General features: G+C 42.8%; 1 long non-coding RNA gene across 1 annotated transcript; it reads right to left on the bottom strand.

Annotated features, from left to right (window-relative positions):
- Nucleotides 1–16,446: 16,446 nt before the first annotated feature.
- LOC125961012 (uncharacterized) lies at nucleotides 16,447–25,775 on the bottom strand. The gene is made up of 3 exons (XR_007471308.1): nucleotides 25,640–25,775; nucleotides 25,468–25,557; nucleotides 16,447–16,968 (listed from the first exon to the last, which is right to left on the bottom strand). It is a non-coding gene; the product is annotated as an uncharacterized LOC125961012 (long non-coding RNA).
- Between the last annotated feature and the right edge of the window lie 574 nt (nucleotides 25,776–26,349).

Below are 26,349 nucleotides of genomic sequence, written 5' to 3'. Positions count from 1 at the left end.
GGCCAGAATCATCAGCTCTGGATGTACTGGTCTATATTTCAAAATAATTTTTTAGAAATTTATCCTAATGCTATTATAGCCAATAAGATACGCTTAACTCCCAGTAACAGTTACGTCAGCAGAAAGATCCATTTTAAAATTTAAAATGATCAAAACTTATTTGTGATCTTGCACTTGCAAAGAGCAACTCATGCTGCTTTCAATTATATCAACTGAAAATGAAATTGCTAAAAGTATAAATTTTCATAAATCTGACAAATGGATTTCCAGAAAAGAGAGCCAGAAAAATCTTATGGTCAATCAAGATATCACATTGATAAGGTATTATTTTTTATTGTAGTATATAAAATTATGGCAACAAACCTATTTTTTACTATTTATAATTGCTGTTGCTGATATATCACAATTACACCATTACGTTTTATAAGTAATAACGTATTTTTAAAGGAAAAGGTTGATGTTTTAACCCCTTTAACTGTACTTTTTTTTTTTTTTTTAACAAAGGACCCCACATTTTCATTCTGCATTTGGCCAATTATGTCACTACCCTGCTTGAAGGGTAACTATTCTGAGGCTTTGTAGTAAACTTCAGGATGGGCCTGAGATCCCCATCTTGTCAAAGATTTTTATAGTGATTTCATCAAGTACAAGAGAGTACAGTGTATCCTGTAACCCAGAAACCAGGAGCTTTATAGCAACTATGTTCTCAGTGTCTACATTCTTAGGCATTCTAAGGCATCCTTGACCTTGGGTTCCTCCTTTTGCACTAAAGCCCTCATCTTCTGAAACAGAAGGAGCTGTATTTCAAGCTTTCACCCAGTGATTCATGAGTCCAGCATCTTTAAATAAAAACAGGGCAGGGAGGGGAGAAAGCATCAGACTTCTTTGAATTTGGGCCAGTCTTTCCAAACGCAAAATACTCAACAGCCAATTTCCCCTGGCTTTGTAGATAAACAACAAGATGACCTTTTATGTCAGAAAGGAACAGTGAAATTTCCATTTCCTTGTGGAACGTTGGGGTTTGAAACCAAATTTTTCTTTGTTTCTTCAAGATAACAACCCACAAAATGCCCCAACAAATGCAAATTATGGAGTTCCTATAGCCAATCCAGATATTCAAACAAACGATCTTGCCTCTTTTCTAAACAAAATATTACAATTACATCCTCAGGAATGTTTCCCTGCAGGAGTAGAAATCCCCCCTTTCCCTATAATGTTGCATCCTGGGGCTCCTGAGAAATGATCCCCTGTCCAGTGACTGGGTATTGTGAAAGCAAGCCATACCCCGCTCTCCTTCCAGCCATTTTAGAACGAACTGAGGCCATTTCCCTGAATCCTTTCTGGGAAGGGAGGGTCAGGGAGTCAATTTTTCCCACGGGAGAAAAATGAAGCCATTGTCCATTCTCTGAATAACTTTTGATCCATTGTCTCTTTCCTGATTCCCCAAATTCCCTAAGAATAAAATCATGATTCTCATGCCACACACCAGTCTGGGGCTAAACCAAGATGGCTGTAAGAGTCATGTTCCCACCTTCCTTCAAAGAAAACACCTGCTACCTCCACGAGCTCTAAATTTCAGGGGTTCCTGGTTATTCTTTTTACAGGATTTCTTTAAATAACAACTGTTCGGGGTGGACTTAAAATAGAACTTGAGTTACAAAATTTTGGTTTACATGCAATCTTCCAGGACTAGGTCAAATACATACAATGAGGGGCTTCCCTGGTGGCGCAGTGGTTGAGAGTCCGCCTGCCGATGCAGGGGACACGGGTTTGTGCCCCGGTCCGGGAAGATCCCACATGCCGCGGAGCGGCTGGGCCCGTGAGCCATGGCCGCTGAGCCTGCGCGTCCGGAGCCTGTGCTCCGCAATGGGAGAGGCCCCAACAGTGAGAGGCCCGCGTTCCGCAAAAAAAAAAAAAAAAAATACAATGAGGTCCATACATGATTATTTCGCTTTTAATCTCTCACAAAACCTTTAGTTCCATAATAACATGTTGAGAAAAAATACTTTTAAAAACTTTGTTGGGTTCTGTTTAATTTGCTTTTTAAAAAAGCCCTGATATAAAAGCTCTTTGTCAGAGTTCAAAATGCGAGGGAGTTCTCTGCCAAACCATCCAATATGGTTTGAGAGAAAGAGAGGAGCGGGGGGGAGAGAGAGATGTTGACCTTGAGGATATGAGAGGAATGAATAAAAGTGCACTAAGTGACCTTAATGTCTTTCTCTGATCTCTGACAACCATCCCATCTCCACCTGCCTTATCAGTATCAACATTCATTGCAAGCCCACTGGACCTAAAAGCCTCTGTGTTCCCACCAGCACTAGCACATGAGCAATGAATCAGGCACTGCTGGAGGTACAGTGTCCATCTATGAAATTGCCAGAGGTAAGTGGACCCTAGATTGATAAGCAGCACTGCCATGACCATGGGAATCCACACAGCCAGACACGGGAGCAGTGCTTGGCCCAGAGCAGCCATAGATATCTATTTTTGGCTAAATGAGTAAGTGGCCTTTACCATCTAAAGATATCACAAACATGGAAAAATTCCACCCAACATTTGGATTGGAAGAGCAACAGACCAGTGGCCAGACAAGAGCTATGTGTCAACTCGAAAGAAAGAGAGAGCTCAGAAGATGTTTTAGGAGGAGGGCGAGGCTAAGAACTTCACCCAAAGGTAATTCCAGACAGACCTTCTTTTGTTCCCTTGTCACACTGAGAGCGGAGATGAAGATGATACCTATAGGATCGCGGTGAGGCACTTTACAGATACCAAACAAACGGCTCTGCTGGTGGGAGTTACCCTCAGCATTAGACGTCTCTGTTCACTTTCAGGGCCGAGTGTGGAACTGCCTATACCTCTCAAGGTTTAGAAACCACAACAAAATCATGACGAAACTGCTCCCTTTGTAAAGAGGTGGGAAATGTACACAGCATAGGAAACTGTCTTCAGAACCAGCATTCCTACTGACTCACTAATGGTAAAAAGAGGAGGACAAAAGAAAAGAGTCTTCCCTCCCATCCACAGTCAAGTAAAGTAGGCTGCAAATGAAGTCCACGCAGCACCAATGAGCTGGGCGGGTGATGGTGGCTCGGGAAGACCCTTGAATGGCTGGAGGATGAACCTTCTGCACTCGCTTTGTTGAGGACTGGCTACTTGTTCAAGCCAGAAAATTACTCTGTGAATAATACGTAATTGATCTCTTTTCTTTTCCCTTTTTTGCTTTAGTAGCTAATGAATCATTTTAAATGAATAGTTTAAAAAGGATGTGAGGCTGTCACATGACATACGAGTTGGGTACCCAAGCAAACAATCCATTCACCAAAAGCATCTCCAGTATGAGCCACATTGCCAATGTCATCCCTGCCCTCTTAAGTGTAGTCACCATGCCCAACCCGGACCTTTACACGGAAACTCGTAAAAAGTTCACTTGTCAACCCCTCCTTCACACACACACATGCACACACACACACACACTCTGCATGATTCATTTATGCCTCATTTGTTTGTTTACAATAATCAAGATGATACTGGGAAACTGAAGAAAATTCAGAACTGGACCGTCCTTACTTGCTCTTATCATAACACAGACCACACGAACTGAAATTCCAAAGCAGTTACTTCCCGTAAGAGAAGAAATGTGGGCTTTTGCTCTTTTAAATAGAGATTTAGGAAACAGCTACTTTACAGTCTTTTTTCCCAGTCATCTGACTTCTAATCTCTACTTCCTTTATGCCCAAATTTGCCACCTTTGCATAACAGGGGAAGGAACGTAGAGATTGATAAGCCTTACATTTCAGGGAAAAAAACCTTCAGTCTCTTCCAATGAAATTTTACCTGACTAACCGCTGGCTGCCACTTATATTTACTTCGTGCTGTGTTTTCTCCACCTTCATGAAAATATATGAAAGTCCAGCCTCGGTAGAGACATAAAACCATAGGATTTTTTAAAATGAGAAGAACCTAAGTGATCGTCTAAGGATGATTATTCACCCTATTAAAAGAATTAGCCATGGGATCCCTTAAAAGGACAAGGTCCTTGTTTGCCTTTAGAATGGAATTTAATTACAAAACTTCACATAGATAGGCTCACTTTCCCCGGAATATACCCACTGTATATAGTGAAGTGGACCTACGACATTATTTGGTTTATCTTGTGAGAGCTATAATGCAAAAGGATAAAATACAAAATGAAAGTTTGGTGCTCATCTTACCATTGAGAAAAATATGATGATTAACTGCTCTCAAGCCTGGTCCCACCCCAGGGCCTTCTCATTCCTCCTCCTTCTACCTAGAACACTGTTTTCCCCAGAATATGAATGCCTGACTCCTCACTTCATCCAGGTCTCTATTCAAATGTCCTCAAAGAAAGTTTCCCTGGTCATTCCAGCTAAAGTAGCTCCTCCCATCCCCCTCTCCCTAATGAAGCCTTATTCTTCTTCACTGGACTTATTGCCACCTCGCTTATTAGAGCTCTTCTTTCATTATCATTTGCCCCTGACTAAAGCATAAGCTCCATGAAAACAGGAATTTTTTGTTTTGTTCACCAGTGATATTTCCAGCATCTAGAACTGTGCCTGACACACATATACATTAATAAATATTGAATGAGTGGATGAAGGAACAAGCAAGCAAAGGAGTACTTGGACAGGCCTCAAGCAGATTCTGGAGAACCTTCAGAATCTTCTCATGCTGCCACACATCTGTGACCATCTCACATGTGACTTTCCTATAATGTGAAGGAACTCTCTTCTTTGACAATTCCCTCCTAGACGGTGGTGGGTACGAAACAAGTTGTGTCATCCCTCTGACCTCTATTCATTTTATTTATCAGATTAACTGATTAACCATCTTCCCTCCCTATTTCCTCAGCTATTCAAAAACATGCCTGCTAGGTGCCAGAAAATATGTATGAACAAACAGGGAATGACTAAGTAGTACAGTAAGAGCCAGGATGAGAGCAAGTGTCAAGGAGGGAAGTGTGAGCCAATCTGGGGCCATGTTCTGAAGGATGAATCAGGGCAGCCAGACAAGGATGGAGACATGGGCATTCCAGGAGGAAGAAACAAAAGACACACACGTATTAGAGCAGCAGCAATGAAAGGAAAGAAACTAGCTAAAAGACAAGGCAAAGAAGAAGAAGAACAATAGATGAAGTTTGAGTTTCTTGTTTTGGGTGAATGAAAAGTCTTTTGTAAAGGTCTAGCCCCTAATCGCCTATAACCCAAACGCAGACTGTTCTGTAATGATCCCTATTATTCTCATATGTGTAGCAGCCACCACAGCCTGTCCTGGGCATAGCTGCTGGCAGCCACTATGAAAGGCAGGACAACTGGCGTCCCAGGCTGTGTGAGGGACCGAAACTGCTGCCTGGGCAGCCAGTTCTGAAAACTGTCAGATAAAGATAAGCCTCACCTGGCTAGACTCTCACAGCCATGAATTTGATGATAACCTTGGTAGAGATCATCTGCCTGGTTTTATTTTCTGGTCCGTGAACAAAGAGAGGCAAGAAATGATACAGAGAGTCGTTCAGGTCCTCAAGTCCCCTGCAGCTCACCTTAGGCCTGAACACACCCAGCTCACAGCTTTACATCCAATTTTATAAAGAAACCCTATAGGCAGCTAGAGAAAACCTATCCTGTATCAGACATAATACCCAGTGCTCTTGAGGATATTATCTCAATTAGACCTGATAATAGCCCAGTGAGGTCATTATCCTCATTCCCTGTCTTACAGGTGAGCAGAGGCTCTGCAGAGGTACCACGGCTTTCCCAAGAGCACTTTATTATTGAGTAAAGAAGCTGAGAGCCTCAAGGCTAAATATGTCTGCCATCTAAAGGCCATGCTTTTCCAGTTTACATCCAGCTGCCTGGACAGCAAGATACTTATCTAAAACCAGAGGTATTTATTTGGTAAGATGAAAAGTCAGGATATGATTGGAGAGAATGGATAAAAGTGCAGCTATAAGGGAGGACAAGACGTTTGTCCTCATGGAGCCCCAGGGCCCCAGTGTCCTACCTTCCACAGCCCAGTGGCCCCTCTCTCCGTGTGCCAATGCCTCATCAGGACTGAGGCCAAGTCCCTGGCCTTATTCTTCAGTCCAAACATACAGCCTCCTATTAACACAGTATCCTAAGGAGTTTTTAATGATGAGGGAAATGGTTTTGAGACAAAATAACTGAAACAAAGAGATACAACATCTAGACACCATAGGGTTTTTTCTTTAAAAAAAATTTTTTCTGTTTCTTTCATAGGTCTTAAATATGTGGGAATAAACAAATATGCCTTGATAGAGTAACTGGGAATACATATCTCCTTTTACTGTAAGCAACTAGGTAGTTGGAAAAATATACAAACAATGGTTTCCAAATATTGAGCGACAGTCATTGCAGGGCTATGATCTCTGAAAAAAGGAAAACAAGATCAGCCCTGTTTTTGCCCTAGCTCTTGACCAGAGGAACTTTATAGACCACAGAAAGGGAGGAGAGTCCCAAGCAGGTGGACAATCTTGATGGACTGAGGATACAGACATCTGAATTTGAGTGGGCTGGGACAGCTGGACTTTGTAGAGGCAAAAGTCTAGAGAGGAGAGAGCTAGGCAGAGAGAGTTTCAGAAAACTCCTCCGAGCCCCCTTCACTTTGCTGCCCAGTATTAAGGTGTGCATTAATAGGGTGAAACTCCAGAGCCAGGAATATAATAGCCAGGGATTTGTAAGCTGAACACTCTGACAGCTGAAAGGACTGAAAGAAACTTACGTTCTGACCAGCCAGGGTAGTGACTCATCATTGATCACCACTCAGAAGGACCATGCCCTAGCAGTGGGGCTAACCAGATCTAGAGTAAAGGCTTCTATGGAACTGCCCTAACAAAACTGAAAACAAGCCCTGAAAGAATTAGGCTGTTCCCCAAGCAACATAACTCCCTGCCAGAACAAAGCCTCATTAAATGACACTCATTAAGGGAAAACAAAACGAAACAACAATGTTATGGACTGAATTGTATCCCCCCAAAATTCATATGCTGAAGCCTTAAGCCCTCTCAATGTGACTGTATTTAGAGATAGAGCCTTTTAAGAGGTAGTTAAGCTTAAATGAGGTCATAAGCCCTAATCCAATATGACTAGGGTCTTCATAAGAAAAGGAAGAGACATAGGGGAGCATGCACAAAAGGAAAAGCCATGTGACTCAACTGGAGAAAAATCAATCAAATGAAACAGATCCAGAAGTGATGGAAATAGCAGGTAAGATTTTTTAAACATCTATTAGAAACATGCTCAAGAATAAAGAATAACATTAGCATAATAAGTGCAGATATTAAAAACATAAAAAAGAGAACCAGGGCTTCCCTGGTGGTGCCGTGGTTGAGAGTCCGCCTGCCGATGCAGGGGACACGGGTTCGTGCCCCGGTCCGGGAAGATCCCACATGCCGCGGGGCGGCTGGGCCCGTGAGCCATGGCCACTGAGCCTGCGTGTCCGGAGCCTGTGCTCCGCAACGGGAAAGGCCACAACAGTGAGAGGTCCCCGTACCGCAAAAAAAAAAAAAAAAAGAGAGAGAACCAAAGGGAAACTCTAGACATGAAAAATATATCAAAAGGGAAAAATTTACTGAATGTAATTGTATCAGAATTCTACAGAGAAACAGAACCAATTTGAGATAGATAGGGATTGATTTTAAGGAACTGCCTTGCATAATTATGGAGGCTGGAAAGTCCAAGATCTGCAAGATGTGCTGGCAGCCTAGAGACCCAAGGAAGAGTCAATGTTGCAGTTCCAGTTTAAGGCCATCTCCTGTGAGAATTCCTTCTCACAGGAGAGAAGCAGGTCAATTGACTGCTTTCAGTTGATTGGATGAGGTTCACCCACATTATGAAGGGCAATCTGCTTTCCTCAAATTCAAGAATTATGTCTTTAATCAAGAAGACATAATCCTAAATGCCTACGTACTAAATAAGAAACCTTCAAATTACACAAAGCTTCAAATAACTTAACAAACTAAAAGGAAAAACAGACAAATCTAAAATTATAGTTAGAGATATTAATAGTCCTCTCATTAATTAAAGTAGCAAAAAAATCAGTAAAGTATATAAAAGATTTGAACACTTTGCAACAACTTAACCTAATTGACTATAGACACTACACCCAAGAACAATAAAATACACTTTGTTCCCAAGTGCTCATGGAAATTTCACTGAGATAAGTAATCTTCTGGGCCATAAAATAAATATCAGTAAGTTTAAAAGGACTGAAACATGCAGAGTAGGTTTTCTGACCACATTGAAGTTAAGTTAGTAATAAACAAGAGAAAATTTGGAAAATCTTCAATTATTTAGAAATTAAGTAAATGGACTTGTAAATAACCCCTGGGCCAAAGAAGAAATTACCAAGGAAACTAGAAAATATTTTCAACAGGATGAAAAGAAAAACCAATGTATCAAAATCTGTGCAATACAGCAAAGCAGTCCTTAGAGGGAAATTTAAAGATATATCCAAGAAAAGAAAAACAATCTAAAATAAAAGGTCTGAATTTCCATATTAAAAGCTAGAAAAAAAAAAAAAGTTAAGTCCAAAATAAGTAGAAGAAATGAGATCAAGAACAAAAATTAATGAAACAGAGCTGACAAAAAAAGAGAAAAATCTATGAAACCAAAAGCCAGTTCTTTGAAAAAAATAATAAATTAGGAAAAATAAAAACAGAAAATACCCCAAAATGTTAACATTTCTTTTTCTTGGACATTTATAGTTGTTTAATTTTATATTTTCTAAATATTTTTAATGAGCACAAGATATAATCAGAAAATCAAAACCTCATTTTTAAAATTACCACTTCTGTGTTTATTTCAGAAGAATTTCAGTGCCTTGCTCTCCAAGGAAAGACAGAACTATCTTCCCTAAAGTCTGTTGATCAGGTAAAGTAACTCAGAGAGGGAACACCTCCTACCCAGGTTTGCCACTTAAGAGATCCCCACTCTACTCCAGATGACTCCAGTCCTGGAATGAATACACCTGCTTCTGCTCACTACACTACACCCTTTCACCTCCTGGAGAGCCTGACATACAATTAGTCCTTGTAACCCACCAGCACTTCAAAGTAGAACTGACCTCCTTCTCTGCCTGTCCCTCTCCTTCTATTCTCTTACTCTCTAAGCAAAGTCTGAATTCTTCCTCACCTATACAGGCTTCTCCCCACCTTCTACTCATCCTATCCCACTGCAAGTCAGATCCACTGTTTTCTACCTCTGCCTCAGAACAGCTGTGACTTCCCCTTGAGAGGAAGCTGTCCCACTGTATTCTGCAATGCATCTTCATCAGTATTGAATGTGATACTAGACCCAATTCCTATTTGGCAACTTGTGTCTATTTCCAGCTGGTCAGAATCTTGAGAAAAGGAGAGGCCTTGCCTAACCTCCTTTCCAATATATTATTGGATTCATAATCTGCTCCACCAAGATCACAAGTTTTTCCTGATTAAACTTTACACGTGTGACAAATGAAGCTGATTTATGACACAACCTCTAGAAAAACAGGGTTTTATCTAGATACTGTAATGCTAAAGACATAAAGGCAGAGTATTATAGTTGGTAAATTTGTCTCACAGGGGCATAGGTTAACAAGTCTAAAACTACTTATATACTAGGACTGAACAATAAATAAATACATTGAACATAATGAGAACCATGTTTTTCACTATGAGAAAAAGAAGATAAACCACAAGTGGGGGGGTGGGGGGGTGTCTAAAATGAGCCCTGCTGGATTTGAGTCAGAGATATCAGTAGAAACTCTTGATTTATTCAAACACATATACAAATGAACACAGAAGTAAATGTAGATATGAAAGAGTAAGATCCATAGATCTGTGTGTATGTGTATGCTGTATATATCATTTCCTAGCTCTGTCCACTCAGAAAGCCTAGAATCAATGACATCCCAGTGGCAATGAGCACAGATAATACCCAGATCTTGGTTTCTAAATACCATTTCCCAATAAAGGGCCTGAAGCATCTCACAGTTCTATAAAGTAAGAAACTGCTTTAAAAAAGAGAGAGACATAAACCAGTTACAGAAAGACAAATACTGCACAATTCCACTTACATGAGGTATGCAAAATAGTCAAATTTCATAGAATCAAAAAGTGAAATGGTAGCTGCCAGGAGCTGGGGGAGGAGGAAACAGGGAGGGGTTCTAGTCATTGGGCAAAATGTTTCAGTCAAGCAAGATGAATCAGTTCTAGAGAACTGCTGGACAACATTGTACCTATAGTTAACAATCGTGTACTACAGAAAAATTCCAATGTAAAAAAACATAAGGAATGAGAGAAACAGAAAAACACTATTAGAACACTACAGTCATAGTTGCTGCAGACAATATCCTTTAATGAGTGTTAAAATTAATGGGTGAAATTTTAAGGAGAAACAGGATATTTGCATAGCCTCAAAGTATGTCTCCTAAAATCTTTGTTAACTACTGTGGAAATCTTAACACGTCCACAAATTCTTTGACACTTCTCCCTTTAGAAGGTGGAGTTTACTTTCCCTCACCTTGAGTGACAGCTGTTAGTGGCTCACTTCTAATGGACAAAGTATGGAAAGGGAAAAATAGCAATTTTACAGTGTAGAAACCTGGCAGACACTACCTTCACGAAGTGATCAAAGTTAATAACACCAGCGTCTTGTCATACTGACATCATGTAACCCACAAACTGATGTAATGAGTTATCATTTCTGAGGTATCTTTCCCCAAAATCTATAACCTTAGTCTAATTATGAGAAAATAGCAGACAAAACCAAATTGAGAGACACTCTACAAAATACCTCACCAGCATTCATCCAAAGTATCAAGGTCACGAAAGACAAGGAAAACCCAAAAAAACTGTCAAAGGCTGGAGGAGACTAGAAAGACATGAGAAATAAATGTAAGGTGGTATCTTGGATTGGATCCAGGAACAGGGGGGAAAAAAGGATACTTGCAGAAAAACTTGGGGGATATGAAAAAATGTCTACAATATAGTTAACAGTATTGTGCCAACAATAATTTTTTAGTTGTAAAAAACTTACCATGGTTATATAACAAGTTAACATTAGAGGAAACTGAGGGGAAAATATGTGAGATCTCTCTGTACTATCTTCACAATTCTTCTTGTAAATCTAGAATTACTGCAAAAGGAAAAAGGGGGAAAAATATGGCTTCAATCAGCAAATCCAAAAGTTCAACTTTGAAAGATTAATAAAACGGATAAACTCCTAGGACAACTGACCAATAAAAGAGAAAATACAATGAAAAATGAAACAAATTAAAAGATCTCTACATTGAACACTACAACACATTATGAAATAGGTAAAGAAAACTCAAATAAATGGAGGGCTATATCATGTTGGTGAACTGGAAGAGCCAATGTCGAAAAGATGTCAAATTCCAAATTAATCTACCAGTTGTGAGTAATCTCACTCAAAATTCCAGCAGGTTTTCCTTTGGAAATTGACAAGTGATTCTATATCTATATGGAAATGTGCAAAGAAAAAACCTTGAAGAATAACAACAAAGGACTTATATTACCTGAAGTCAAACCTTCGGTAATTAGGACAGTGTGGTGGTATTGGCATAAGAACAGACAAACTGACCAAAGACACAGAAGACAGTCTAGGGACATAAACACACAAAGATGCAGTCATCTGGGCTGTAACAAAAGTGAATACGCAGCACAGTAGGAAAGGCCACTCTTTTAAATTACGGGCGCTAATTCAATTGGATATCCATATGGGGAAACATGACCCCTACCACACACCACTCACAAACATCAGTTTCAGATGAACAGTTGGCCTAAATGCTGAAGGGAAAAACGTAAGATTTTTATAAGGAAACACAGAGAGTATTTTTATTACATTAGACTAGACAAAGATGTCTTAACCAGTATCACAAAAAGCACTAGCCAGGGGACTTCCTGGTGGTCCAGTGGTTAAGAATCTGTCTTGCAATGCAGGGGACGTTGGTTTGATCCCTGGTCAGGGAACTAAGATCCCACATGCTGTGTGGCAACTAGGCCCACGTGCCACAACTAATGAGCCTGCAAGCCACAACTAGACAGAAGCCTGTGCACTGCAGTGAAGAGCCCACATGCCACAACGAAAGATCCCGTGTGCCACAACTAAGCCCAGATGCAGCCAAAAAATAAATAAATAAATATTTTAAAATATATTTTTTTAAAAAGGCACTAGCCATAAAGGAAAAGATTGATAAATTACGCTACATTGCAATTGAGAACTTTTCATCAAAAGACATCGTTAAGAGATTTTTTTTAAAGCCACAGATATATGTATTTGCAATACACTTATCTAACAAAAGACTCATCCAAAATATATAAAGAAATCCTGTAATCATTAAGTAAAAGACAGCCCAATAAAATAGGCCAAAGTCTTGAACAGGTGCTTCACAAAAGAGAATATCTAAATTAGCTAACGTAGATGAAAAGGGGATTGGTTTCAGTTAGTCATCAGGGAAAAGCAAGATTAAAAAGCTACAGATACCGCCATGCCCCCACCAGAATGGTTACAATGAAAAAGGCAAACCATGCCAAGTGTGGGAAAGGATGTAAATCAACTGAGACTCTTACACACTGCTGCTGGTAAAAGTACAAATTAGTACAACTATGTTGAACAACCATTTAGCAGTAGCTGCTAAAATTGAACATATGCATTCCTACAACCCAGCAACTTTACTCCCAAGAACATACCCAGCAGATATGGGTACATATGTTCACCTAAACACATGTACAAGAATGTTCATCGTACCATAGTAATATCCAAAAATTCAAATAACCAGGATGTCCATCAAGAGTAAGGTGAGTATTCATAAAAATACAATTGCATGATGTTGAACCAAATAAATCAGAAACACACAAAAGTATAATTTGAAGTTCAAAAACGGGTAAAACTGATCTGAGGCATTATAAGGCAGGGTTGTGGGTAATCTGTGTCAGTAGGGCGGGTGGCATCCAAGGTGCTGATAATATTCTGTGTTTTGATCTGGAGCTGATTCGACAGGTATGTTCAGTTTGTGAATATTCATCACGTGATGCATTTATGATTTGTGTACCTTTCTAAATGTATGTTATACGCATTAATAAGTTTACTGGGGGACAGAAAGTTATATACATGCCTCTAAAAGGCATGTATATAGGTTACCAAGAGAGATATGAGCACCGTCCAACACACACTTTACTGATCAAATGGCGTCCAAGAGCCTGTGTATGGGGTCAGCCAGTGGAAGCAAAACTGGGAGGAAATAAAGATCCCCAATCAGCCGGGATGTAAGGCTCTGGTGAGAACAGCTCCTTTTGGCGAGCAGTCCTTGACTCAGTCGGCCCACCCTTCCCATTTCTCTCTCTCCTTTTCCATCTCTAGTTCTTCTGCACGAGAATAGGGTTGGAGAGAGACAGCTCACATTGGACTCACTCCATCCCGAACTGTTTCCTAACCACCTCCCAAGTCAGGATGCCAAAGTCTAACAAGCAGCTTTCTGGGGGGAATGCAGTGCCAGGAAGATCAACTCTAAAGACCAGAGAAAACAGAGGCAGGTCACCAACGTGTCCGCCAAAGCTCTTCATGGGATAAACAAATGTGAAGACATTGGGAAAACATGTTCTTTCTGTCAGTAAGAAACTTGAGGCCCTGTCCTTCACCCTGCTATCAATCAAAGTATCTTGGTGACTTCATCTCAGAATAAATATACGCTCTGATGACACTTGGGTCTTACCTGTGGACTATAAAGTCAAGATTTAAGAACAATGTGATGCAGGAAGCTTAGGGATTAATTAGGATTATCGAAATTCATCCTTAGATCACCAACTAAGCTCTGATTTAATGCCAAGTTCTTTCAAACGGGGGAATGCGCAGAACCATGTGACTGGCCTGTAGAAAACTGGAGTTGACCCTCTGTGACTCACTTAGAACATGTGTCTTTAAAGTGTCCCCTCCATCGTCTGGCCTCCTGTGGCATTTCATGAGTCAGAATGTCCCAGGGACGGAGATACCTCCTGAGCTACCAATATGCTGGTGACCATTTTGAATCCTCACTGGGCACTTGTTGATGTAGCTTCCTGGTCATGGTCACTCTGGGTGTTTTTCCAGACCATGCTCAGGATCAACTTCCCTGCAATGCCCTTCCAATCACCCTTTCCCCCACCCTGCCCCTCCCCATGGCACCTGTGCCCCCTAGACACAGTTCTATCACTGCAGGGCTCACATGACGGCATCATTCCTTCAGTGGCTTTCTCCCCTACTGGACTTTGACCTTTACAAGGGTGGGGACAGTAACTTATACATGTTATCCACAGCTCCCTGCACAGTACTTAGTATCTTTATTGCTCCTTCTGATAACACATGTAATACAAGGCAATATAAAATTCACATCTCAGAGAGATACAGAGTGTAGGCAATGAAACTTCCCCCAGAATCTTTCTGTCACAAGATAACCACTGCCAGTTTGGTGCGTATTTTGTCAACAATTTGTGTATCAAAAAATATAAATTATTAATAATTATAGTTTTTCCTGAAGATGAAACCATCACCTACATGCTGTTTTGCAAACTGCTTTTACCACTAAGTAGCATAAGACAGGAGCACACTTCCCTCATGAAGTACGTGGCTCTGCCTTACTCATTTTAACAGTTGCACAGTACTCCATCTTTGGGAGGTCCTATAGTTTACTTACCTACTCTTCTACGGAAGGACTTCTGCATTGTATCCATTTTCCTTGTTACACAAACAATACCACTGTAAACTTTTTTGTGCGTATCTTTTTGTGCCCACAGGGAGTATTTTTCTGGGTTACATTCTAGAACTTGAAAGTCTGGGTCCTTACCGCTCTCCTTTCCCTCTGCAGAGAACTGGTGCAGTGTCCGTAGCAAACAGTGCCCCAGAAATGATTAACTGACCAAACAATGGGAGTCAATAAAAGAGATGGTCCTAAGAATACAATTTCTGTACCACTGCTAAAGCAGCTTTTGGAAACTGGCCCCTTGTGTTGTATGTGGTCCCTTAATATACGAGGATACACATGACAAACTCCTTCCCGCTAGGCTAAAGACAAGGTCTTATTTGAATTTGTTCAATTCAGCAAATATTTTGAGCCTACCCTAAGCTAGAAGCAGGGCATACAATTACCAGCTGTAATTTCTGGTAAAAATTTGATGACTCCTGCTGAAATACCAAGCAGGAGCTTATTTCCCTTTATGCCTCGTTTGCTAGGAAGTTCAACACTCAGTGCTGATAAGAACTCTCTTTGGCCTCAGATTCTGCTATATGCAGTTGCCCTCCTTAGTGTTCATTGCATTGCTTTCTTACGTTTTTTTAACCCATATTTCTATAGTTCTATTGTATATGCAACTGAATTCAAATTCATGTCAAGGGGAATAACAATAACTAATTACTTTATAAAGAATTTACATGTGTCATTTCATTTAATCCTCAATTTTTAAAAGTTGTCATGAAGGTAGGACAGGGATTACCACTGTCATCTCAGATTTTCAGTAAACCGAGAATCAGGAAGACTAAGTGACTCACCCAAGACAACATGGCCAGGAAAACACAGCTTTGAGAATCTAACCGGGGTCTCATAATTTTGTAACTGAAAAAAAGAAAGAAAAATGAATTTATGCACCGAGTCAATATGAACACGCTTTACAGTGAAGTACACTCACCTTCTCTCACCCAGGCACCCACCTTCTCTAAATAAACAAATAAGAAGTTCTTGGGGGAGAGGCAGGGGAAGCAGAAGGCTGCCTCAGTATGTACCGAGACTAACAGTGCCCTCCACCATCACACACGTCACGGTCTTTAACCGTGATTTCTCACTTTGCACCACAACACAGCTATTTCTGTCTCTTATGACTCCACCTAATTATTCCAGAATCTCCCAGAAATGTTAACTCACATGGCAGAAGGAGTGAAGAGGGAGGTTGGGGGAGGGGCTTATGTAGGGAGAAGGATCAGGGGGGTGGGGAGGGGAGAGAGAGAGTAAAAGGATAGAGTCAGCCAGTGAAAGACCCTTTCCAATGTCCAAACAAAACCCTTCCTTTTCTCCTTTGCTTTGCTATTTTGATGGCTGGGAGGAGTATGCTTTTTACACTGTGGCAATACAAATAGAACTAGGCACTACATTTCACAATTTATGTAGCGGTTTCAGATCATTTTGAAAATCTATTAGAGTTGCAACAGTTAAAATTTTTTCCTCCCGGGAGAGTTTTTAGGAGGCATGGACCTGCTACCCTCCCAGCATCATGTATTTATGACCCGTATCCTGGGCATTTCACAGGCTGGTTTCTATTAATTTGCCCTACCAGCCTCTCTGAATACTTGACTCAGGGCTTTTCCCTGCTCATCTCTGGTATCATTCTTCTCTTTCCGTGGAGGTTGCTTACCTGGCTCTCCATTGACTTTTGAAACCTGTGGATCATTCTCTAGATGAGACTTCAGATGGGCTGTCTTCATCCTCTCCCTAGCTCATGACAAGCCCTGGTACCACGGTGCCTCGTGACCACTGCCTGCTGCCCCAGCTCTGTAGACTCTAGTGTCCGATGGTGATGGTTAATTGTATGTGTCAGGGTCTCTTTCACCCTCTCTCTCTCTCTCTCTCTCGTCCACTTTGAAGGGGTTTCAGACACCTATTATTCAAAGTCCAAGCTGGTGGAACAAGTGTTTGGCACTTTTGTGAATCCTGCATTGCAGCTGAAGTGGTAATGTTCTTTAGGTAAGGGACATTCAGAGTCAAGAAAAACTTGTTCTAGCAAATGGTGAAATTTCCAAAATGTATCTTTCTGGGACAGATCTGTGTTCCAAGCACAGTCTCACACAACACCTGCCTTCTCGACAGCTCCACCGGGGTGACAAAGCAGCTTCAGCTCCACAAGCGCAGAACCAAACTGGCCTTCTTCCCCACCTCCAACCGTCTCCAGGTTCCCCATCATAGAAAATGGCATTTCTGTACGTTCAAAGAAGAAATGCTGGAGTCATTCTGACACCTCCTTCTCCCTCAGTCATGAATTTTACCTGCTGGACATTTCTCCAATATATTCTTTACTCTCCCACCTCACTACCCTTTCAAACCACCATGATTTCATGACTCAGCTATAATGGCCTCCTGGCCAGTCTTCCCACTCCTCACTCTTGACTCTCTTCAATTAGCTTCAACATTAGAACGCGCTTTTAAAAACACAAACCATTGCATAAACGTTCCCATGGCTTCCTACTGCTTTTAGAATTAAGTACACAGATTTGGCTTTGGCTTACAGAGGCCTGCATAGGTCTGACCCCTGCAAATGTCTCCCTTAACATACTGGCCTTCTTTTGTTTGCTCAAATGCTCTGTGCTTCCTGCCCCAGAGCCTTTGCACATGCTGCTTGTTGATATCTGCATGGAATGCTGGGCCCCTATTCAGGGTCACTCAGCCAACCCCTCATCGTCCCTCAGGTCTCAGCTTAAATGGCACCTTCTCAAGGAAGCTTTCCTGACCCTCTGTAAAGAGCTCTCACAGCATCTTGTATTTTTTCATAGTATTTATGAAAACGTAATCATTTCTTAAATAATTTATTAAATGCCTATCTCCCCCTCCCTCACCCCAATTCCCAAACTGTAAACTCAGTGAGGGCAGAGACTATACCAGATGATATCCTACTTTCTATGTATGCAACTGTGAACAAGATAGACGCAAAGAAAAACACTCAGTAAAGGTCCTTGGGAGGACAGATGGGAAATAAAGAGGGAGAATCAGTGAGAAGGACAGTTGGTTCTTTTTTGAACAAATTTCTCCTTTATGTTTGGAATACAGGAAAAATAGTTTGACTTGAAGATGTTTTGAAGGAAATAGATGGAATAGGAATAGATGACTTGAAGGAAAGTTGTTTTTGAAGAAGTATGTGCATTTGTTGTTTTTGAAGAAGTATGTGCATTTGTGTACATATAAATATCAATATATTTTATTTCTTCCTCATTACTTTAATAAGGAAATCCAAAAAAATCCAAGCTTAGGCTTACACATAAAACTTGACAAAAATGGAACCCTTTGAAGGAAAGGCATCAATTAAAAATCAAGACCATGTTCAGAAAACTCAACTCACTATGGCAAACCACCATCTCCCTGGATTCCAAATAACAGGAATAAACAAAGAACTGAAGAAATCCCTGGTGTCTACTGCACTTTTTGTGTGATAATCTTCTTTTAATAACCTTTTATTTCCCCTCTTCCAAAAACTGCACAGGTCCTTTGGGGACACTAAAAATTTTCCAGATCTTTGGTGGCATCAGTGTAGTTCTAGAATTCATTGCTGTGGGACAGCATCGAATCTGTCAACTGAAAATGAGAAATGTCCAAACAGCTGCCAGATTGGAAAGTCTGTGCAGCAGGGTTCACACCAGTCCAATGTTACCTGGGCTCAGGGCTGCCGAGGGTAATGAGACCACATGACAAACATCCAAACACATCCATTCCACAACCAGCAACCCCGCCACAGCTGTCACCCTGAGAGATCAAACACTCCTAATATACAGCTGCTATCCAAACCACCTTTGCAACTATCTTTACGTACATAACCTAAAAGTAGTACATGGCTACTTTTACCTGTTGAGGTTCAAAGAATGAGGCCTTGGGGAAGTGTCTAAAAAACATTTGGGGTCAAGCCTGGTGCCTAACTGGAAGGTCAAGCATAGTAACATAATGTTTTGGTTTTCATAATACTTCCTACATATTATCAAGGACACAGAAAGTCTCTTATCTCACTTGGCTTTTCTACAGGCACTGCCCAAAGAGGACTCCTTTTCTGCTTGCATTTCTCAAAAAATTGTCTTGAGCTGTAGCAGCATGTAAGAAAACTGCCCTTACGTTTTCCATGGAAGTAATGGACCACCTGCATTAGAATCATAGGGTCGAGGGAGCTAGTCAAAATGGAGATTTCACAGCCCCATTCTGAACGTGAGGAAATTAAAATGAATCCACTGATGGAGAATAACAAGGGAGCCCAAGGAGGCTTCTGACAGGACCTAAAGAAGAAGAGGCACTGACCTGGGAGAAGGAGGACGCAGAGTGCTTGAGGCAGGGGAAACCAACGCAGGAAGACTACATGGGGGCATGCTTCAGAGTGGAAGGGGGGTGTAATGGGAGGTGGGTGAGAAGGAAACCAGATAGGATGGGGCAGAAGGGGCGGGCTGGGAATGGCGAGTCCTTGAAGAATCTTAAGCAGTCGAGTACCGTGGGTGGTTTGTGTTTTGTAAAGACTGCTCTGATGCTGAGTGGAGAAGACATTTGGAGGGGCAAGAGACAAACTCAGAAGACCATGCAGATGTGGATGAGGCTAGTAAAAGTGGAAACAGAGAAATGTACAAGTCCCAGGGATGAGGTGGAATTGACACACACTCACAGACTGAAGGTCAGGGTAAGGGGGAGGAAATTTGGGACAACAGCCAATTTTGCAACTTCTACAAGGGGAGAGCAGTGCCTTTTGCTCAGATGGGCAAGGCTGGGCATCAAGACGTCCCCTTGGACCTGTTCAATGTGTTGGGTCTTACCTGTAAGGTGGAGATAATTCCACCAGCCTGAATGGCTTTTGTAATGATTGGAGATAATACATGCAAAGTTCTTTAAGAAACAGTAGGAGCTCAATTAATAAAAAGTATTTTTTTAAATTAAGCATCAGAATATTTGTTGGTACACTGGACACGTTTAGGCTATAGTTCTTCCTTTTTCTTCCTAAAAACACCATTGTCTTGAAGCTAAACTGAATAATGCCCGCCACACAAATCCAACCTCAGAGATCTCGCACAGATTTTCTCTGCCTTCACCTAACTCCAATGTCCAATACCTGACACCACACACTTGATTCACTTTGTCCTACTTTGTTGTCAGGAAACAGCAGAACCATAAGAATTATGTTCCCAAGGACATGTGTGTGGACGCAGCTCATCAACTGTCAATCTCACATGCCAATGGCTTCTACCCCCTCTTTGGTCTTACCTCTATACTTCAAGCCCACGAGTCTTCTCAAGGTTTCCCAGTACAGAGCCAACCATCACAATTTCACCACCCCTGAGACTTAAAGACGTTGCAGAGAAAATTAATCTCACCCTTCAATGGAGAGCCAAGGAGACCCTTGCCCCTGGCAATGAGACAAAGTAGGTGCTCACGGGGAAATCCCTGAAGTCCATTTTAAATGTCTTAATGTGATCAAGAATACAGCCCTGTTCACACCAGGAGAATTCAGATGGGCTCTGAGCAATTAAGCAGTTCCAAAATTGTTTGCTGGAAGAACAGGAAGAGTCACTGGGGGAGCAAGCAACACCTGATCCCCGACACTGGGTGACAGTTCAGCTTCTGTGCCTTTCATCAGATTTCGGGAAAGTAGGCTTGACATCAAAAGCCTTTGGCTGCCAGAAGAGGAGGAAAGTGAAGATCATAGCTGAAGGGACAAGTAAAGCCAGAAAAAGAAACCATTCAATAACTCCAAAGCACCTAGAAAATGACATGATTGGGGACAGAGGCTGAGAGTTCATCACATCAGCCTCAGCAAGGACCAATCAAGCCTGTCTGCTCCAGGACCACAAGCACAGGGGAGTGAGTGGCAGAGTAAAGCCTTTGGAACTCTCAAGAGCCGGAGAGCTCAACCCAAAGGAGGGAGCAGTCCTCGCCAAGGGACCAAGCCATTACCATCCAGCCATAACAACCGGATGCAGGTGGAGGGGTGGCAGAGGGCAAGAGCAGGCTGGCAGAGGTGCTGCTAAAGAGGCTGCCAGCCCCTCCCCATCCATCCTGATGGAATGGACTTCCCAGCTCTCCAGGTAGATTGCCTGCATGCTGGCCTCTCTAATCAGGGAGAAGGCAAGGGTCAGGCTCAACCAACATGCAGCGTCACTGGGACTGGTACAAATGTCATTCTACGACTGTAGTCACTTGTCAAAGGAATGTGAGACAATCCCATTGTCTTCTCTCCAAAACATCTGCCACAGGGCATTTAACCCAGGCCCTGGTCACAGTGTCGTATCACCAGCATCATGCTAAACAGAAGGGTGTCAATCCCATTTATAAATTATCTTCCAGCCCAAAGCCATTAAAACATTCGATAACCTTGATGATCCCCTGTCAGGACTGCAACTGTGGAAGGAAGTCAAAACCCAGCAGAGTAACAGTAGAAATAAGCCTTTCCAGCCTTTCTTTTGGTACGGCTATTACCAAAGGAGCGTGACTCGTGTCTTGTCAAATGAAGTGTGAAGAGGCAGGGGTTGAGGAGTTTTTATTTTTCATTTGATTTTTTGAGACACAGCAGGATGTAATCAGCTTATGAGTTAAACAGAGACATCTGTCTGGTTCTACTTGCGACCTCCCAGCTTGCTGTACTTAGCCCAGAGCCCTTTTTAATAATAGGATAAAGATTCAGAAATATGCATAAACACCAAAAGATGGAGAGTGGAGCCACCCCCTTTCCATTGCCCTCCCCCCACTTCCCCTCAATCACTGATTCCCCTGCTCTCTCTCCAACAGGTGAGAACTGACAGCCTGTCTACAGCCAAACTACATCTAAAGGTCATGGCACTTGGAGGGGCAAGAGGGGGAGCTTCCAGAAAAAGGAGGGGAAAAGTCCTTCAAGATTGGGGTCTTCCCTGTACTGCCCTGGTTATGGATTCCAAATACTGCTGCCACTATTGGACACCAAGGGCCTGGAAAAAGTATTCAATTGGTCATTCAATGGGTATTTATTGAGGACCTACTTTGTGCCAGGCCCTTTGCTAGATGCTCAGGAGATAAAACACGATAGATATGCAAGTGACATGCAAGTGACATGCAAGTGCCGATAGAGAACAAAAACAAACCAGCTCTATTTTTAGTTTTTTAAGGAACCTCCATACTGTTCTCCATAGTGGTTGTATCAATTTACATTCCCACCAACAGTGCAGGAGGGTTCCTTTTTCAAAGAGAAAAACAAATACTGTATGCTAACACATATATATTGAATTTTAAAAAAAAAAGGTACTGATGGACCTAGTGGCAGGGCAAGAATAAAGACATAGAGAATGGACTTGAGGACAAGGCGAGGGAGGGGGAAACTAGGGCAAAGTGATAGTAGCATCGACATATATACACTACCGAATATAAAATAGTTAGCTAGTGGGAAGCAGCAGCATAGCACAGGGAGATCGGCTCGGGGCTTTGCAATGACCTAGATGTGTAAGATAGGGAGGGTGGGAGGGAGGCTCGAGAGGGAGGGGATATAGGGACATATGTATGCATATGGCTGATGCACTTTGTTGTACAACAGAAACTAACACAGTCTTGTGAAGCAATTATACTCCAATGAAGATCTATTAAAAAAAGCACACAAATGAGAAAGGTTAGATGCAGAAAAGGTTAAGGACTATGGGGGAGACAGAGTGATGGAAGAGAGGGTCACTGGGGGCTGGGGGCTTGCTACAATAGCCAGGGAGGGCCACTCTGAGCACATGACACCTGGGGCAAAACCTGGAGGCTATGAAGAAGGCAGGTTTCAGCAAAGGGAGCAGAAAATGTATCACTGGCGTCAGTAGGCATAGCGATGGAGCCGTTCCCAGCCATGCAAGGTGAAAAGAGACAACAGACAGATGTAAGGAATTACTCACAGGGCAGTTCTGACTCATCCACATGCATGGCACTTTGCGCACTTGTACATGCATATTTGCATATAAGACGTCCCATGTTCCTTCCACGGCTAGAGCGCCCATCTGGCTTTATTTAGCAAGCCCAAGGCAGATCCAGAGCATGTAAATAAATGGCCAGATGAATCTATCAACCCAGTTCACAGGCCACGGAAAACCATCCTGCACTAACAACAGGGCTTCCTGCTCTTCTACACTCTGAGGGTAGCATCACCTGATGCTCCTGTTGTATTAGGGAAACCTACTGGGCATGCACGGAGAGCAAGGCACCTTTCCTCCAAACGCTCTGGAGCAGAGACAGAGCTCCCTCACATTTTACAGTGAGCTTGGGGCTGGATTTATGCTGGGTCATTGTGCCCCATTAAGGTTGCCATGGTTACACCAAGCCCGTGTTACCTGGACTTTTGATGTGCTGGTTGCAGGGGCAACAGCTGCTTTGCTTCTTCTGTAATTTGCCAGGAAAGTGGCAGAGAGGCTCGAGGTAGAAATGCTGGATAGGACCCCAGGGTTTAGAGAGACTGCAGGTGGACAGGGCACACCCCCTTCCAATGAAAAAGCAAGGCTCGTCCCTAAATCCACTAGCCTGTGAACGCCAGCAGGGCAGGGACCCAGACTGATAAATCTTAGTCTCCCCCAGCACTTAAAACAAGACCTGCTGCATAACAAACTCTCAATAAGCGTGACTGATTCATTTTGTGGCAAGGGAAATATTCCTAAAAGAATTCAAACGAAGAATCCACCTCGGGCACTACCTTCTTTAGAAGTCAAGGGGTAATGAAGAGGTTACAGGAAAACTATGTGGCTCTCACTGCAAACTGGAGATCCCAGCGAGTGAAATTTCTCCACATAAGGGAAAGGCTCTGAAGACGTGGGAAGGGAGGCAAGTCAGTGTCAGCCTTCCGAGAAGCAGAAAACAAGACAGCGTTAGATGAGCAGAGGTTTATTTAGGGGAAATGCCTGTAAAGGATAAAAGGGGAGGAAGCAGGAGGGGAGAGAAGAGCCTTCAGACCATGATGCGGGCCTAACCCCCAGGAGAGGAGGCGGTGGGGGGGGGAGGGAAAATTAGACTTCAGGGCAGCTCCCGGAAAGCCTTGGCCAGGCTGATGGAAAGGCTCTGAGAAAAGGCTGTCTGTTAGAAGAGTCCCACGCTGAGGAGGAATGGCCAACTCTAGTGACCCTGCTGCACTCAGTCAGGGGCCGGGTGGACACAGGGGAAATGTGGTCTCACCATGAACATGGCGGGGAATCGAAAGGCAGGCAGCTGAGGCTGTGCAGCAGCTGTGCCCCAGCAAGGAGATCCGAGCAGGGCACCTCCATGACCCCCCAGAGTGGGGGGATATTTGGGGTGGGAAGGGGAGTCTGGAATCAACATGGCTGGAGGCGTGGGGAATGTCTTCAGGCCACAGAGGCAAGATGAGGAGGTGGCTGGGAGGCTGTGCCTATCCTGGCTGGTTGCCTGCCAGTGTGTGCTCTGCCCTTCCTGCTGAAACCCAGAAACACCCTAGACTCCCGTGCAGCTGGAAGCGGCCATGTGACCCAATTCTGCCTGGAGAGATGGAAGTATGGAAGCAGAAACCTGCTGGATGTTGATAAAAAGGGACCAGCTAACTGGCAACGTGACATGCTCTCCTCTCTTCCCCTCCTTCCTCCAGAATATGGACCTGAGGCCCGCAGGGGAAGCAGTCCTCTCGCTACCATGACATGATAAGCCTGAGCATGAAAGCCATGTGCTAGAGATGGCAGAGCACGAAGACAGAGGAAGCCAGGAAAACCTCCACCAAGGTGGAGCTGCTGCCCGTGGGAAGCCCACCTCCAGAATCCTTGTTATAAGAGAAAAATAAACTCCCATGGGATTAAGCCCTGTGAGTCAAGCTAGCACTCCCCGCAGCCAAGCCCAAGTCCCAAAATAATCCGGAGGAGATGCAGACGGAGAGTGAGCAATGGGACTCCTTGTCCTTGGACGAGACGTTCAGTGAAATCCCCTCCCCGATGCCTTTGGAGAGCCTTGGCAGGGTCAGAGAGGGGCTTCTGGAGGGAGGTGGGCATGAGAGAGTTGCTCCGTGTTTAAAGCATGCATAGGGCAAGAGAAGAGGCTGTCCAAAAGAAGCAGTCACCTGCACTATAAATGAACGACTCCCAAACCCTGCCCTCAAGTAGTTTACAATCTAAGTGAGGGGAAAAAAGCACAGAAATTCTACCTTAATCTAAACATTAATCTTTACATTCTGTGGCTTCGTCCCCAGGCCACTCTTACCCCCATGCCCACCACCCATGATAGACATCAGCGACAGACATCAGCAACAGTCTCAGGACTTTCCCCTTTGGGCCTAGGGAAGGCCTGGCATCCTCCCTGCCCTCAGGCAGCCCCTACCACTCAGGTGAGGTTGGCCCTTGAAATGAGACCTATTTACCTGGCTGGATATCATCTGCAAGCTTGAAGATTTTAGGCCACGGAAAAGAAAGTTGCAACATGCTTTTTCCTCTTATCTCAACAGACTTAAGTAAGACGATTTCCCCCTAGGGATCCCCAGAATATGATTTGCCTTTCAGATACCAGTGAACATGAAACAGGCACCCAAACCCACCCATCTCTTTGTGGCTCATATTAGAAAGTGATCCAAGTGATCCAGTCCTTCCTCTGGTCACCAGAGGGGGAACTCCTGCTTCTGAAGCTCTGGGAGGAGGGCTAGACCAGGGCAATCACCGTGACAAACACTGTACATTCTCAGTGATGGAAAAGATTTCCAGGCCACACTTCACTTGTCACAATATCAATCTCAGAATGTTAGCAAAGACGTTCACTTACCATCACTGCTCCGTGGGTCAAGCACTGGAAATCTGATCAGTTCTGTGTTCTATGAAGGCATGGCTCATGGTCCAGAAAGTTAATTAAGGCCTCCAAAGGAAACAGAAAATTCCAGTCTTTAAAAAATGAAACCAACTGCCCTCCCCTCCCCTCACATCCCCAGGAAACTCACCTGGAATCAATCTTCTCATCTAAGTGCAAGTTCCACAGCCTTTTCCAATTGTCACAACAAGAAGAAGTTCCCCATGGACTTTTTCAGTTTTTCTTCAATCTGGAGGGAAAAAAAATGATTAATAATCATGTAATTACATTTCCAATTCAATGACCATTATCACTGGATGGGACCACCTCGGGGCTTCAAAGATGAAGTCCATCTGACAGTGAAGAGTTTAGTAAAGGGGTGTCCCTGGTGATGAGGGGAGGCTTCATGAGTATCACAGTCACCACCTGGTTATATGATTGGAGTCCTACCCTTTTGCACTTTTTTCTTTTTTGTTGGGGGGGGGATGCAGAGCAAACAAAAGACAGAGTATTTATTTGGGAAACAATAGTTTCAAAATTATCCTGAAACCAGAATCTATGGGCCAGAATACACCCCCTAAGCAAATGAGTGAGGTCCCCATTAATTGCTCACTTATTAAATAAAACTTTTAATTAACTGACTGTGTAGTGTTTTCCCACATTTCCATGATAAGAATCACTTGGAGTGCTAGAGATTAATTCCATTAACTAATACATGGGGCCTGGGATGGGCCAGTAATTTGGAAATTTTAATTTTACAAATACTTCCAGGTGATTTTAATGATCAAGGAAATTTGGGAAACACTGATGAAACGTGCTTTTCTGCTTTCTTTGCAGATTTTAAGTCTTGAACACCTGGTC

This window comes from Orcinus orca, chromosome 14, assembly GCF_937001465.1.
Source record: "Orcinus orca chromosome 14, mOrcOrc1.1, whole genome shotgun sequence".
NCBI lineage: Eukaryota > Metazoa > Chordata > Mammalia > Artiodactyla > Delphinidae > Orcinus > Orcinus orca.
This window is presented reverse-complemented; position numbering and strand designations above follow the sequence as displayed.